The sequence below is a fragment of the Mus caroli genome, unplaced genomic scaffold (genome assembly GCF_978045245.1).
Source record: "Mus caroli unplaced genomic scaffold, Mus_caroli_1 scaffold_13, whole genome shotgun sequence".
Lineage (NCBI taxonomy): Eukaryota > Metazoa > Chordata > Mammalia > Rodentia > Muridae > Mus > Mus caroli.
In genome coordinates, this window is record NW_028227268.1 from 103,729,522 (window position 1) to 103,742,009 (window position 12,488).

The 12,488-nt window shown below is 47.0% G+C and overlaps 1 long non-coding RNA gene across 1 annotated transcript; it reads left to right on the top strand.

Moving 5' to 3' along the window:
- Positions 1–2,367: 2,367 nt before the first annotated feature.
- On the top strand, positions 2,368–5,489 carry LOC110306193 (uncharacterized). The gene is made up of 3 exons (XR_002379234.3): positions 2,368–2,494; positions 4,112–4,189; positions 5,224–5,489. It is a non-coding gene; the product is annotated as an uncharacterized LOC110306193 (long non-coding RNA).
- The last annotated feature ends 6,999 nt before the right edge of the window (positions 5,490–12,488 follow it).

Here is a 12,488-nt window from a genome sequence, read left to right on the forward strand (position 1 = left end):
TCTTTAAGCAGCCAGCTTGACAGTAAAGGGTGATACGTGTAAAGGGTGAGTAGCAATATATTATTGCTTCTGGAAAAGTACCTGCAGCCTTCCCAGGTGCTTAAGGCTCATCCCTGTGGGTGAGGAAGGATGAAAGAATGCTGAAGACACCTGTGAATCTACTCCGAACAAGCTGGAGCTCAATTTGAGGTGCTTTTAAAAGAAAGGGGCAAGGTGACAAAGGAATACTGAGAGTGGAGGAACGGTCTTCCCCAAGGAAGAGCACACTAGCTGGTTATCCAGCACCGAACAGTCAGCCCTGAAAATGAAAATACAAGTAACATTATACAGACAAAACAGGTTATACTTACACACACACACCAACAATTAATGAAAAAAGAGGTCATGAATTTGAAAGAGAGCAAGGAGGAGTGTATGAGAGGGTTAGAGGAGGAAAGAAAATGAGGATAAATGATATGATCATACTACACTTTTAAAAAATAAAAAGAAAGAAAATAAAAAAACAAAACAAAGAAAAACCCCAAAAGCAAAACAACAACAGCCAGGTGTGGTGGTACATGCCTTTGGTATAGGCACTTGGGAGGCAGAGGCAGATGGATCTCTGTGAGGGCAGCCTGGTCTACAGAACAAGTTCTAAGACATTCAGGGCTACACAGAGAGACTCTGTCTTTTCTTTTTTTTTTAAGGGTCAAAAAGGCAAAAGGGAGGTGCAGCTGTGAGGGGAGGTGCAGCTGTGAGGGGTAGGGAGTGCACAACTACATTTTTAGATCTCAGGAAGCTAAGGCAGGAGGATCAGAGTTTAAATAAAACCTCCCTGGGCTACCTAGCAAAACCCCATCACAGCAAACAAATTGGGATCAGGGATAGAGAGGAATCCTAAGAAAGACTGAGAACGTTTCTGTTGACTTTGTTGAATTAAGCCAATGCAAGCAAAACCACCATGCCTAGAGCTGACCTTTGAACCTTGGTGGGACCCAAGGGAAAGAAGTGATAGAAGACAACTTTAGGTAGGGAAGAAACGGGAGTTGGGTGTTCTGATTGTGAGCCCCGGCATATTATATCTAACGGGATGCTTTTGACACTTGGAATTGCCAACTTCCTGCTTCAGAGACAAGTCCCCAGATAACCAGCCTGGAAAGAGCTCTGCTTTGCCAGTCCCAGTCTAGTTTATCCCTGTCTGGCCCTGTAGCTTTAAGGCTGTTGGCTAGGCAGTAGCACATCATGTCGGGAACCCTGGAGTTGTAAAACCACTCATAGAATACCTGAGATGCCAAAGGGAAGGGACCGGAGTCCCACAGTCCCCTTCCAGGGCCCACCTCCAGTGACCTCAACTCTCCCACTAGGCCCTGCCTCCCAAAGTCTCCCTCTCTTAAGAGAACCCTGGGAACACTACCCTTTGCCACATGAGGCTCTGGGAGCCACTTAAGATTAAACTACAGTTATAAGCTTGGACTTTCCTTCTGTAAAGTCAGGAGAACTGAAGCAGACCGTCTGTAGTTGAGGAAAAGTCATGTGCTGTGGACTGTCACTTGTGGTAATTATTAGCTGCGGTTTTCTACTCCACGCTGGATCATTCAGTTCCCAGATAAAAGACACAAGACCTTTATATTTATAATAAGCCTTAAAGCAGTAGAGCTGGGCAGATGGCTACCCTCTATGCTATTTTGTCTACTTCCCTGTCAATAACCCTGTGATAGAACTTGCTATGTTCTGCCTGGGCTGCTCTTACTCCAACTGGCAAGTTTTCATAATTCACCTACCACATGGTGTTGCCTCCCCTCCCCTCCCCTCCCCTCCCCTCCCCTCCCCTCTCCTCCCCTCCTGTTCTGCCTCAGACCCCAAGCCTTGGAACCAAAGCCCCGCCTACCTCTCGTCTGCCCAGCTGCAGGGTGTAGGCATCTTTATTGACCAAGCAGGATAACTCGGAGTTTAAGGTGTTTGGTGTACTTGTGGCATTTCCTCCTCCCTGGGGCATCCAGACCTTGGGGGCCAGATTACAATCCATAGCAACAGACCAAACCTCAACAGTGGCTCCACCCCAGTATTTGCTGCTTTGTTATGCAGCTTGAGCAGACCGGGACATTGCGTTTCTTTGCTCCTGGACCAGATTGTGAGCGCCCCTCACCTGTAGTTGGTATTGTCCTCAGAAGTAAGGGCACAACAAGCAATATAGACAAGGCACGTGCGCGCGCGCGCGCGCGCGCGCACACACACACACACACACACACACACACACACACACTCCACCCTGCTCCTCACTGCCCTTTCTAGGGCACTGGTGTGAGGTGGGGTTGGCCAACTTCCCTGTTCATTTTTGGTAGCTCTGGTTCCAACTTTCTCTGTTCTTTGGATCCTGATGCTAGATTCAAAGGGCAGGTTTATAAGGCCAGGGGAATCAAAGCAGCCGCTGACTCATAGACTTTCATGTCTCTCGGCCCCAGTCTGTTGGCAGCTTCTGGACCGACTTGTAACTGCTTTGCTGGGGCCAGTGTAGGTAAGGAAAGGAAAACAGGGAAGGGTGGGCAGCCTGCCACAGCCTGCACCCAGGCCTGGGCTTGTGATGTGGTCAGGCCACAGTGCATCCAGATCTGTCTGTGGGCCCCACCAGCTCCTCACAGACAGGCCAGGGCACACACAGAGAGGGGCTCTCTGGCGCCTGGAACTGCTAGGTTCCTTGAAGGGTGGGGCAAGCTGGCTTGGATGTTCCCAGTGCCACCCAGGGGTGGGGGTGGGGCTCTGTGAGGTGGGGAGGACTGGAGGAAAAGAGAGCGGGGTGTGGTGGTTAGTCTCCTGTAAATGTGCACTGGACTCCGTGGTTTCCTGTGTGCTCTCCGGCTTCAGGACTGGGCGTCCCTCTAGCTTTTAAGTATCTTCAGGGTAGGAGAGCTGGCCTTCAGTAACCCAGCTTCTCTAACGTGAGCTTCAGGCCAGGATTTGTAAGAGGGGCCTGAAATTTAGTGGGCTGTAAACAACAGAGGAGAAGATAACTGAATCAGTGTTAGATGTTAGGTATAGTAATGGTGTTAGGGCTTTATAAGAGTTCATTTTTCTGGTTTTTTTCAAAGACAGGAGGGTCTCCCACTGTAACTCAAGCTGGCCTGGAATTCACTCTATAGCATAGGATGGTCGTGAGCTGTGGCGATTCTTCTGCCTTAGTTTCCCACCTGCAGGGTTACAGGTGTAACCACCATGTCTGGAGGCCTTGTCCTTATTTGTAGAATGCATGGTAAACTAGTTTAGTGACAAGTGTGTAGTCAGTAACTTGTTTTCTCAGTTCAGACACTGTTTCTGCATGTGTGTGAGTGTTTACTGAGGGCAATGAAGTAGCCTGGTCAGGTGCTAAATGTATTGGTTTAAATAAGAATGGCCTCCAAGCCGGGCGTGGTGGCACACGCCTTTAATCCCAGCACTCGGGAGGCAGAGGCAGGTGGATTTCTGAGTTCGAGGCCAGCCTGGTCTACAAAGTGAGTTCCAGGACAGCCAGGGCTACACAGAGAAACCCTGTCTCAAAAAAAAAAAAAAAAAAAAAAAAAAGAATGGCCTCCAGTAGGCTCATATATGTGGGTGCTTAGTCACCAGGGAGTGGAACTCTTTGATAGAATTGGAAGAATTGGCTTTGTTGGAGGATGTTGTGGGCAATATTAAAAAGAACTCCAAGTTCCCGCACTACACCCAGCTACTCTCAGCCCCAGAAATCTCGCTGGTCAGTTCTCATCTCACAGAGACTCTCCGACTCAGAGCTCCAAAATCTCTCCACCCACCTGATTAAGTTCCCACTGGCGTGTCGCTACCACACCAGCCCCGTACTTCAAATCCCCCATGGCCTTAGTGGTGCACATCTGGCAAACCCACGCTTTGCCGCAGTACTTTTCTCTCTTGAGCCATGTGAAGGAAAACGCCACACAGACTTAGTTCAGGAGCAATGGTAGCTCAGCCTCTGGGGGCAACAACTAGAATCCTAATCTTGTAAGCCATATAAAATCTAAATCCTCCGGTGGCGAATCCTGACGGATCTGCCATTGAAACCCGGAGACACCTCAGCAACATCTTGTCCTTATTCTATCCCCATCCAAAAGGCTCCTAACTGTCTCCTGCTTCCTCTCTTCCTCAGTCCAACCTGGAAGTCCCGCCTACTCATCCAGTGATTGGTCCCTTTATTCATTCCAGGGGAAGGTTCACAAGAAGTCACGTGAGTACCACACTCATTCCTCGGTCAAGAGAACCCCTCCTGGGAAAGTGGAATTAACATCAAATTATAGGCATCTCCAGGGCCATCCACAACAGAAGGAAGTGTGTCTCTGGGGCTGGGCTTTGAGGTTTCAAAAAGCTCATGTCTGGCTCAGTCTCTGCCCCTCTGCCTGCAGAGCCCCATGTAACTCTCAGCTATTTCTCCAGCATTATGCCTGCCATGCCTGCTGCTATGCTCCCACCATGATGGTAATGGACTAAACCTCTGAAACCGTAAGCCAGCCCCAGTTACATTCCTTCCTTTATAAGAATTGACTTGGTCATGGTGTCTCTTCACAGCAATAGGCCAGTGACTAAGACAGTACCTATCAGTAGGTTTGGGTCCTTGCTTCTCAACAAGGGTTGATTTTATCTACCAGAGATATTTGGCAATGGCTGGAGACAGTTTTGCTTGTAAAAACTGGTACTGTGTAAAGTGGTTACCAGTCACGTCTTTGGATAGAGGCCAGGACAACTTCTGAATAGTTTGCAATGTACAGAACGACCCTCCACCAGACTTAGCCAGTGCAGATTAACAATGACTGCAGCTGAGCCACCTTGCTAGGTGAATGGTATTTTGTATTCCTACGAGTATTTTGTAGGTTTGGGAACTTTCAAGAATAATTAAATAAATAAATGAATAAATAAATAAATGAAACAAAGTTATCATAGTAACAATAATTATTTGGTAAAACTACCTTTTCTTTTGGTACATATCTGTTTTTAAGATTTATTTTGACTTTTAATAGTGTATGTGTGTGGGGTGGTGTGTATGTTTGGAAACAAAGTTTAAGCAGTTGTGAAATTCCATGTCAGTGCTGAGACTTGAATACAGTTCTTCTGCAAGAACAGTATGTTCTTGTGAGCAAGGAGCCATGTCTCCAGTCCTAGGGTACATACATACCTGTTTATTGATACTTAATTGCAACATAAAAGTATTTCTTTATGGAGACTGTTCTCAAAACATTGAAAAATATCGCCTAATCTGTACCCTAGCCTCACTCGCTGTTGGAGACGGAGGGAAGCCTGTTTGAACTCCACCCAGTTTGAATCAACCAGTAAGACGATCACGAGGATCTTACTCTTTGTGTCTGCAATGTGCTGTAGAGCATGCTCAGGTAATTTATTTTATTTATGCTCCAAATGGGAGGGACTGGTGAGATGGCTCAGTGGGGAGAACAAACAAAAACAACCCTCCCGTGCATCCCTGATGACCTGAGATCAGTTGCCATAATGCACTTACAAAGCCAGAAGTCAGGCTCTCTTCCCGTTATCATGCCTACGCCTCCAAAACAAGGTGTAAGGAAAGTGCCATTTCCTCCAAGTTGTCCTCCGCTCTCCACTCACACACAAGTACACACAATGAAAATAAATGAAAATTAAGAAAAATTTAAGGTAGTTCCATTGTGAATGGTGTTCTTTGTCTCCATACACTGCCAACAAGTTCCCTCGCAATGACAGGACTGAAACTGGGTCCCTGAGATGCCAAAACCTGAGCTCTTAACTATTCTGTCCCCAGTGTCCTCCAACCTTCTCCATTGATGTTGCTTTCCTGGAAGGTGACATGAGCCTCTTCCCCCTAAAAGTGGGGTGTGTGCTGTGCTTGCTTGGGGCCCAATGTCTGGAGGCAGCCTGCATGTATTTGATGGCTATTTTTGGTCCCCGAATAAAGATGGGTCTCATCTTGAGGTGTGAAAATGTTTACTGGAAGTTAATTTTTAGGGATGTATGACTAAAAGGGAACATATGATCATGAAAATGTTGTCCTCAATGTTGTCCTCAACTCGAAACTGGACCGGATTGAACCGACCTACATACAGTTTTCACCAGAGCCCAGAGCTGTGTTTGAAGCATGGTAGCAAGAAGCTCACAGCTTTGCTTGCATCTGGGCAACTTCTAGAGTGTGAGTGGCTGATCAGTGACTTTCCTGAGGTCCAGCACGGTGGCTCCTGTCCTGTGTGATCATAAAATTTAGGGTTCAAAGTATGCGAAGCCTTCATACTCCATTCTTAGTCCTGACTTATTTCCAAAGATGATTTTTGCACAAAGAACTCTTTTCTAATTACATATTTGTTTAAAAAGTTATCATTGGCTGAAGTTATCGTAGAGTACTAGCTAGCATGCTAGGGTTCAGCCCAGGAACACTGAAAAAAGTTTTCATCCTTAGCCAGGTGTGGAAGTACACGCTGATGATCCCAGCACTTGACAAACAGAGGCAGGGTGATCACTAGTTCCAGGCTAGCCTGGGCTACATAATAAGAATGCCCTCTTCAACCCAAATTAGTTTCCATCTTCACACTTTGGGAAACAAGTAGTTTATTCTCCTTGAGTATTGTGTGGTTTTGCCTAGACTTACTTTGATAGATTGTTCCCAGTAGGTGGTTGTGCAAGCTGGATAGAAAGATCAGTGATTTTCATGTTGGTTGGTAGATGACGGAAATCCTCTTCAGGTCGTGTCTTGTGATATTTGTAATCTCAGCACTTGGGAAGTGGAGGCAAGAAGATCGGGAGATCCAGGTCACCCTCACATACATATTTGAGTTCTAGACCAAATCTACAATCAACATTGTCTCAACAAAACAAACCATTTTTTGCCCATATCTAAGAATGTCTACTAGGTGGGCTCTGCATGTGGCCTCCTGAGGAGGAACAGCTAATAGAGGTAGAAGGCATTTCTCTTCCAGATAGAAGGTGTGGGCCCAGTCAGGGCTACCTGTGCTTTGATGCTGTTGTTGTTCTTGTACCTGAATCAGGCTTTTAATCTTTTTAAAAACTTATTTTAAAATTTATATTATGTGTGTGAGCGTTTTGTTTACATGTATGTTTGTGAACCACATGCATGTCTGGTCTCTGAGGAGGCCAGAAAAGAACACCAGATTCTCTGGGACTGGGGTTACAGATGGTTGTAAGCCAACTTGTGGATCCCCTGGAAGACCAGCCGATGCTCCTAACCACCAAGTCAATGATCTGCGGCCATGTGAGATGAGACAGGTGTCTTCTGAGGCCCAGATGTTTTGTCTTCAACACCTATTGGAGGGTCCTTTGTCAAGATACTAGTTTGTTTGGTCTGTGCAATGGTGGCCAATCCTGAACATCAGGATTTTACACTGGCAAACGTCTGTCTTTATCTTTCTTGCTGCCCCCTTGAGAAGTTAGATCTGATGTACTTCAACTCTCAGGTCTCCTGTGGTGTAGCGTATGAGGGTCCTTAGAAATACACATCACTTCTACAGGAGTCTTGAAACAAAGGCTGAGTCAGCACACAGCTTTGTGAGGGGAGGGGGACCCCTGTGGCAGCATTGCTCCTATGCATTTTTACTGTAACATTTATATAATATGAAGGATACAGACTAGTTTTAAAAATTTAAGAAGTATACACACAGGCCGGGCGTGGTGGCGCACGCCTTTAATCCCAGCACTCGGGAGGCAGAGGCAGGCGGATTTCTGAGTTCGAGGCCAGCCTGGTCTACAAAGTGAGTTCCAGGACAGCCAGGGCTATACAGAGAAACCCTGTCTCGAAAAACCAAAAAAAAAAAGAAGTATACACACTAGTGACATCCATACTACTGGGCAGCCAGCAGCACTTTTTATTTCTAGAACATTTCTAATCTTTTAGTATATAATCATGGGATAAGATAGGCCCTTTTATAGTGTGTAGCTCTGGGTTTTTAGTTTACTTGAAGGTTGTGCAAGTGTCACCACTAATGCATGGATAAGTTATTTGTTGTGATGAAATACCATGACCAAGGCAGAAAAAGGAGTTTACTTAGGTTTACGGTTCCAGAAGGTGAGGGCCCATGCATGACCCATCATGGTGGGAAAGTATGAGAACAGGCAGGCATTAGTGGTGGGAACTGGAAGCTGAGAGCTCAATGCTTGAACACACAAACGGGAAGCAGAGTGTGAACTTCCAACAGTGTGTGGTTAGAAACCTCAGAGTGACATACTTCCTGTAGCGAGGCCACACCCCCTAAACCTTCCCAAACAGAGCCACCACTTGGGGACCAAGCAGTCAAGCACAGGAGCCTGGACAGGCCGCTCTCACTCAAACCACCACACTTCAGATCACCTTCATCTTTTGTTTTGTTTGAGACAAGCTCCTCCTGCCCTTACCACCAAGGGCTAGGGATGCAAGGGTGTACCACCAAGCCTGACTTGCGTCAGTTTTCTGTCTGGTTTCCACACAGTCTCATCCTCTCTGCTAACAGATGTGTCTGAGATACAGCTTTCTTCTTTTCTTATTGCAAGCGTACATGTGTGCTTGGATGTGTTGAGGGCACATGTATATGTGCACATGTGTGAAAGTCCACAGCTGATGCTGGGGTCTTCCTTGATCACCTCTACCTCTGTGTTGAGGTGGGGTCCCTTGCTTATCCCAGGGTTCTCCATTTCTGCTAATCTGGCTACCCAGCTTGTTCTGGGGAGTCCTTGTCTCTGCCTCCTGTATACTAGGATTACGGGAGGGCCACCATGCCCACTGGGTTTTATGTGGTTTCTGGAAACCCACACTCTGATCCTCGTACTTATTTTACCCACTGAGCCATCCCCTCCAGCCTCATACAGAAAGGGTCCCTGCTGTTGTTTTTGGCATTTTCTCCCCAGCCCCTGAACACCCACCTGGGTATCTGGATGCTGACATCACCTGGTGATGTCAGGCAGTGGTGACTGGCTGTGATTACCCACCTATCTGGCAATAACAGTGTGACACATACTGATTTAGAGATGTGAAAAGTGTGGGTCTGAGAGCTAGTGAACTCAGCAGTTAGCACCCGGCTCCCACCCGGCTGCATTCCCTGTGACTCAGTTCTTACTCACACCTCTGGTGGCATCTTTTGAAGCTCTCTGAACTTGTGATACTTTGGACAGACCCCATGACTATACCCATAATGTCTCTTTTCTTTTACTCTTTTTTATAGGGTCATAGATGGAGTCACTTTATACAGCCCAAGCTATTCTCAAACTCACCGTCCTTCTGCCTCAACCTGTCTCTCTAGTTGCATCTGTATAATCTCTGTGTATTGGCTCCTACCTTAGACCAAAAACCCCTACGTAGGGAGCATACAGTAATGTGCTATTTATATGTGTATTCACCATACCTAGTGTTATAGAAGGAAAAAAGGGACTTAACAGGTAGTTGTTGACCCAGCAGTGAGCAAAGAACCCCCCAAACTTCAGCAGACTGTGTGTGTGGTGGGGTGCTTACATCAACTGTCCTAACTGTTAATCTTCCTCTAGTCCTGTCTACTGATGACGTTAAAGAGTGAGTTAGGAATCATGAGCTTCAACATATGCAACGCAAGCTAACCTGAGCAGCTGTAGAAACACAGCTATGAGGACGTGGGGACAGCTATGAGGACGTGGGGACGAGAGGCCTGAGTTGCTCCTGGCCATCAACACAGTGTGATTGTCTCAGTGCAGGTCAAAGGCTTCCAGGTTGCCCATTGCTCAGCTGAGTCTGAGATAGCTCGCTCTGTGATAGGAAGAAATGCCGAGGGCTGCTGTCAGTAACACTGTTCTCCTGGGACACACTGGCTTTTTGCTTTTGTCCCTGCTGTCTTCTGTCTCAGTTTCTGCCTATGTTGGCCCTGCCTAGCTATGAGTAGTAACTCCAATTGTACGTGAACTCTTGACCAGGCTGGACTACAGTGGCACCAGGGAGCATGAGTGCCTTTGGCTCCTTTCACTACGTGTGTATCTGGAAACTGTTGTCTGGGTCTGCATGTCCTACAGGCTGGGGGTGGGGGATGCTCTTCCATGTGCAGCCATTTTGCTGACCAGCCTTGGGCCTCCTTCTGGGCATCTCTGGTACATTGCTTTTGGGACCTGTATGTGCCACCTCTCTCAGTTAACACCACAAGCCTCACAAAACTCTAGCTTCCTAAATCAGGAAGCCAGGGTCCTTGCACCCTTCCTAGTGGAGCTATGGAAGCATGGAGTTGGGCTACCCCAGGGTTTGCTCTGCCCTTTGGGATTTGCTCAGTGGCAAAGCTTGACCACAGCGACTGAAAGGGGAAGAGGAAATGATCTTATGTGGCCTGGTTGTCTTGCCTTCTGCTCCAACAATAATCTGGCCCTATGAAACTGAGGACTAGGATGGACTGCTAGTGGTCTTTCAGAGGCCCTTCCTGAAATCAGATCATCCCTTCCCCTCCCCTTCCCTCTTCTCCACCTTCTTCCCATCTGTAGTGGCTACTCCTGGTTGTCAACTTGACTATATTTGCAATGGACTACAATCCAGAATTGGAAGGCTTACCAGTGACCCTTATCTGGAGGCTGGGAGATAGAAGTTTCTGATCTGGATCTTGGTATGGAGATCTTGAGGCATAGTGGCTATGGATTCCAGAAGATTAAGACAGGGAGATCTCCGAGTTCAAGGTCATCTGGGATTAAAGGTATGGTGAAACACACCTTTAATCTGGGCTACACCTTCTGCTGGAGACCATATAAGGACATTGGAAGAAGGGAGTCTTGCTCTCGCTTCTTCACCTGCTTGCCGTATGAGATTGAGTAACTGCTAGATCCTTGGACTTCCATTCACAGCTACTACTGAACCATTGTTGGGAATTGGACTGCAGACTTTAAGTCATCTATAAATTCCTTTACTATATAGAGACTATCCATAAGTTCTGTGACTCTCGAGAACCCTGACTAGTACACCTTCCCTCTCCACCTTCTCCTCTCCCCTCCCCTCCCCTCCCATCTTCTCCTCTCCCCTCCCCCTTCTCCTCCCCTCCCCATCTTCTCCCCCTGCCCCATGTTTTCTTTCTTTCCCCTTCTTTCTCCTTTTCCTTCTTTTGACATGAGGACAGGTATGTAACCCAAATTGGTCTGAACTTCTTGATGTGACCTCCCTGCCACCATGCATGGCTCTTCTTGCATTTTCTCTTGGCCTGTGTGTGGGGCCTTTAACCAGGCAGCCTTGACACAGCAGGAGCATTTGTTGGGTGGAAGCTGTGTGAGTGAGAGGGAGCCCTGAGCAAAGTGATGCTGTTATTATCATCAACATTAGATGAAAAACAATACTGCCCGGAGCTCACTCTGGGAACATGAACAGACCTGATTTCGACATGAGACAGAAACGGAGTGAGCAAGCTCAGTAAGTTGGCACTTTTTAATTTTACCAAAAAAGGTAATATTTTTTATTCTCTGAGAATTCCATAGATGCAAAACAATATTGGTCATATTTACTTCCTAGTCCTTTTATGTTTTTAATACCACACTAAATCCAATGTGTGCTACCCACGTATGCATGAGCGTGAGGCCCCCTGTCAGAGCCCACCAATCCACAGACCACACCCCTAATGAAAACTTTCTGCTGCCATCCATCAGTCCTCAGTAGTTCCTCAGCTGGGAATGATGGTTTGTGTGTGTGATCCCCTCTCTGTTCCATGCTGCCGAGCTATCTGGCTTCATCTTGGGCAGGTCTTATGCAGGGAACCATAGCTGCTGTGAGTTTGTAGATACACTGGTTCTGTCATGTCTTGGGGGCATGGAGAAGTGCTCCACCCTTCTCATCTCTGCCTCTTACACTTTTTCTGCCCCCTCTTCTATGATGTCCCCTGAGCCTTGGTATGTGATGTGGATGTCCTGGGTAGGCTAGCACTCCTTACAGTTGTGAATTCTTGTGTTACTCTCCATTCAGTGTGCACAAAGGCTTCCTAGGTGAGGACTGAGAGCAGCACTAACCTATAAGTAAAGACACAGGACTCTAGAGGGAAGCTATGCACATAATAGTAGTAGGTCCATCCTTGGGTCTATGGGCTCCCCTGCCCTGGGCTCTTGGTCAGATTTACAGTATTAGGTATGTGCTCTATCCTATGGAGTGGGCCTTAGATCCAATCAGAAATCAGTTAGCTACCCCAACAACATTCATGCCACCATTACACCATCGGCGTCTTGTGCCAGACAGGTAATTGTGGCAGGTCTCAGGGCTCACATCTGCGTAAAACTTGATGATGTCTCTTCCGCAGGACTCTACATAGCACCTTTCAGTACTATGAAAGCTGCCTGCAGAGAGGGCGCTTCCCAGTCAATATAAGCTTGATTTCCTCAAGTCCTGTGACCAAAGTGTATGGGGTCACAGCAATAGAGTTTCACCATCAAGTTCTAGAAGGCAACCAAGAGCATGTCGGAGGTATGGGACGCCCCTTATAAACAACTTGAGGAGACACATCTCACACCTGGCAGGGTCTTTCATTTGTTAACCTACGGCTTCTGGGAGGAGCCATATCTGACGTAGGGTAGCTCTAGTTAAACTAGCT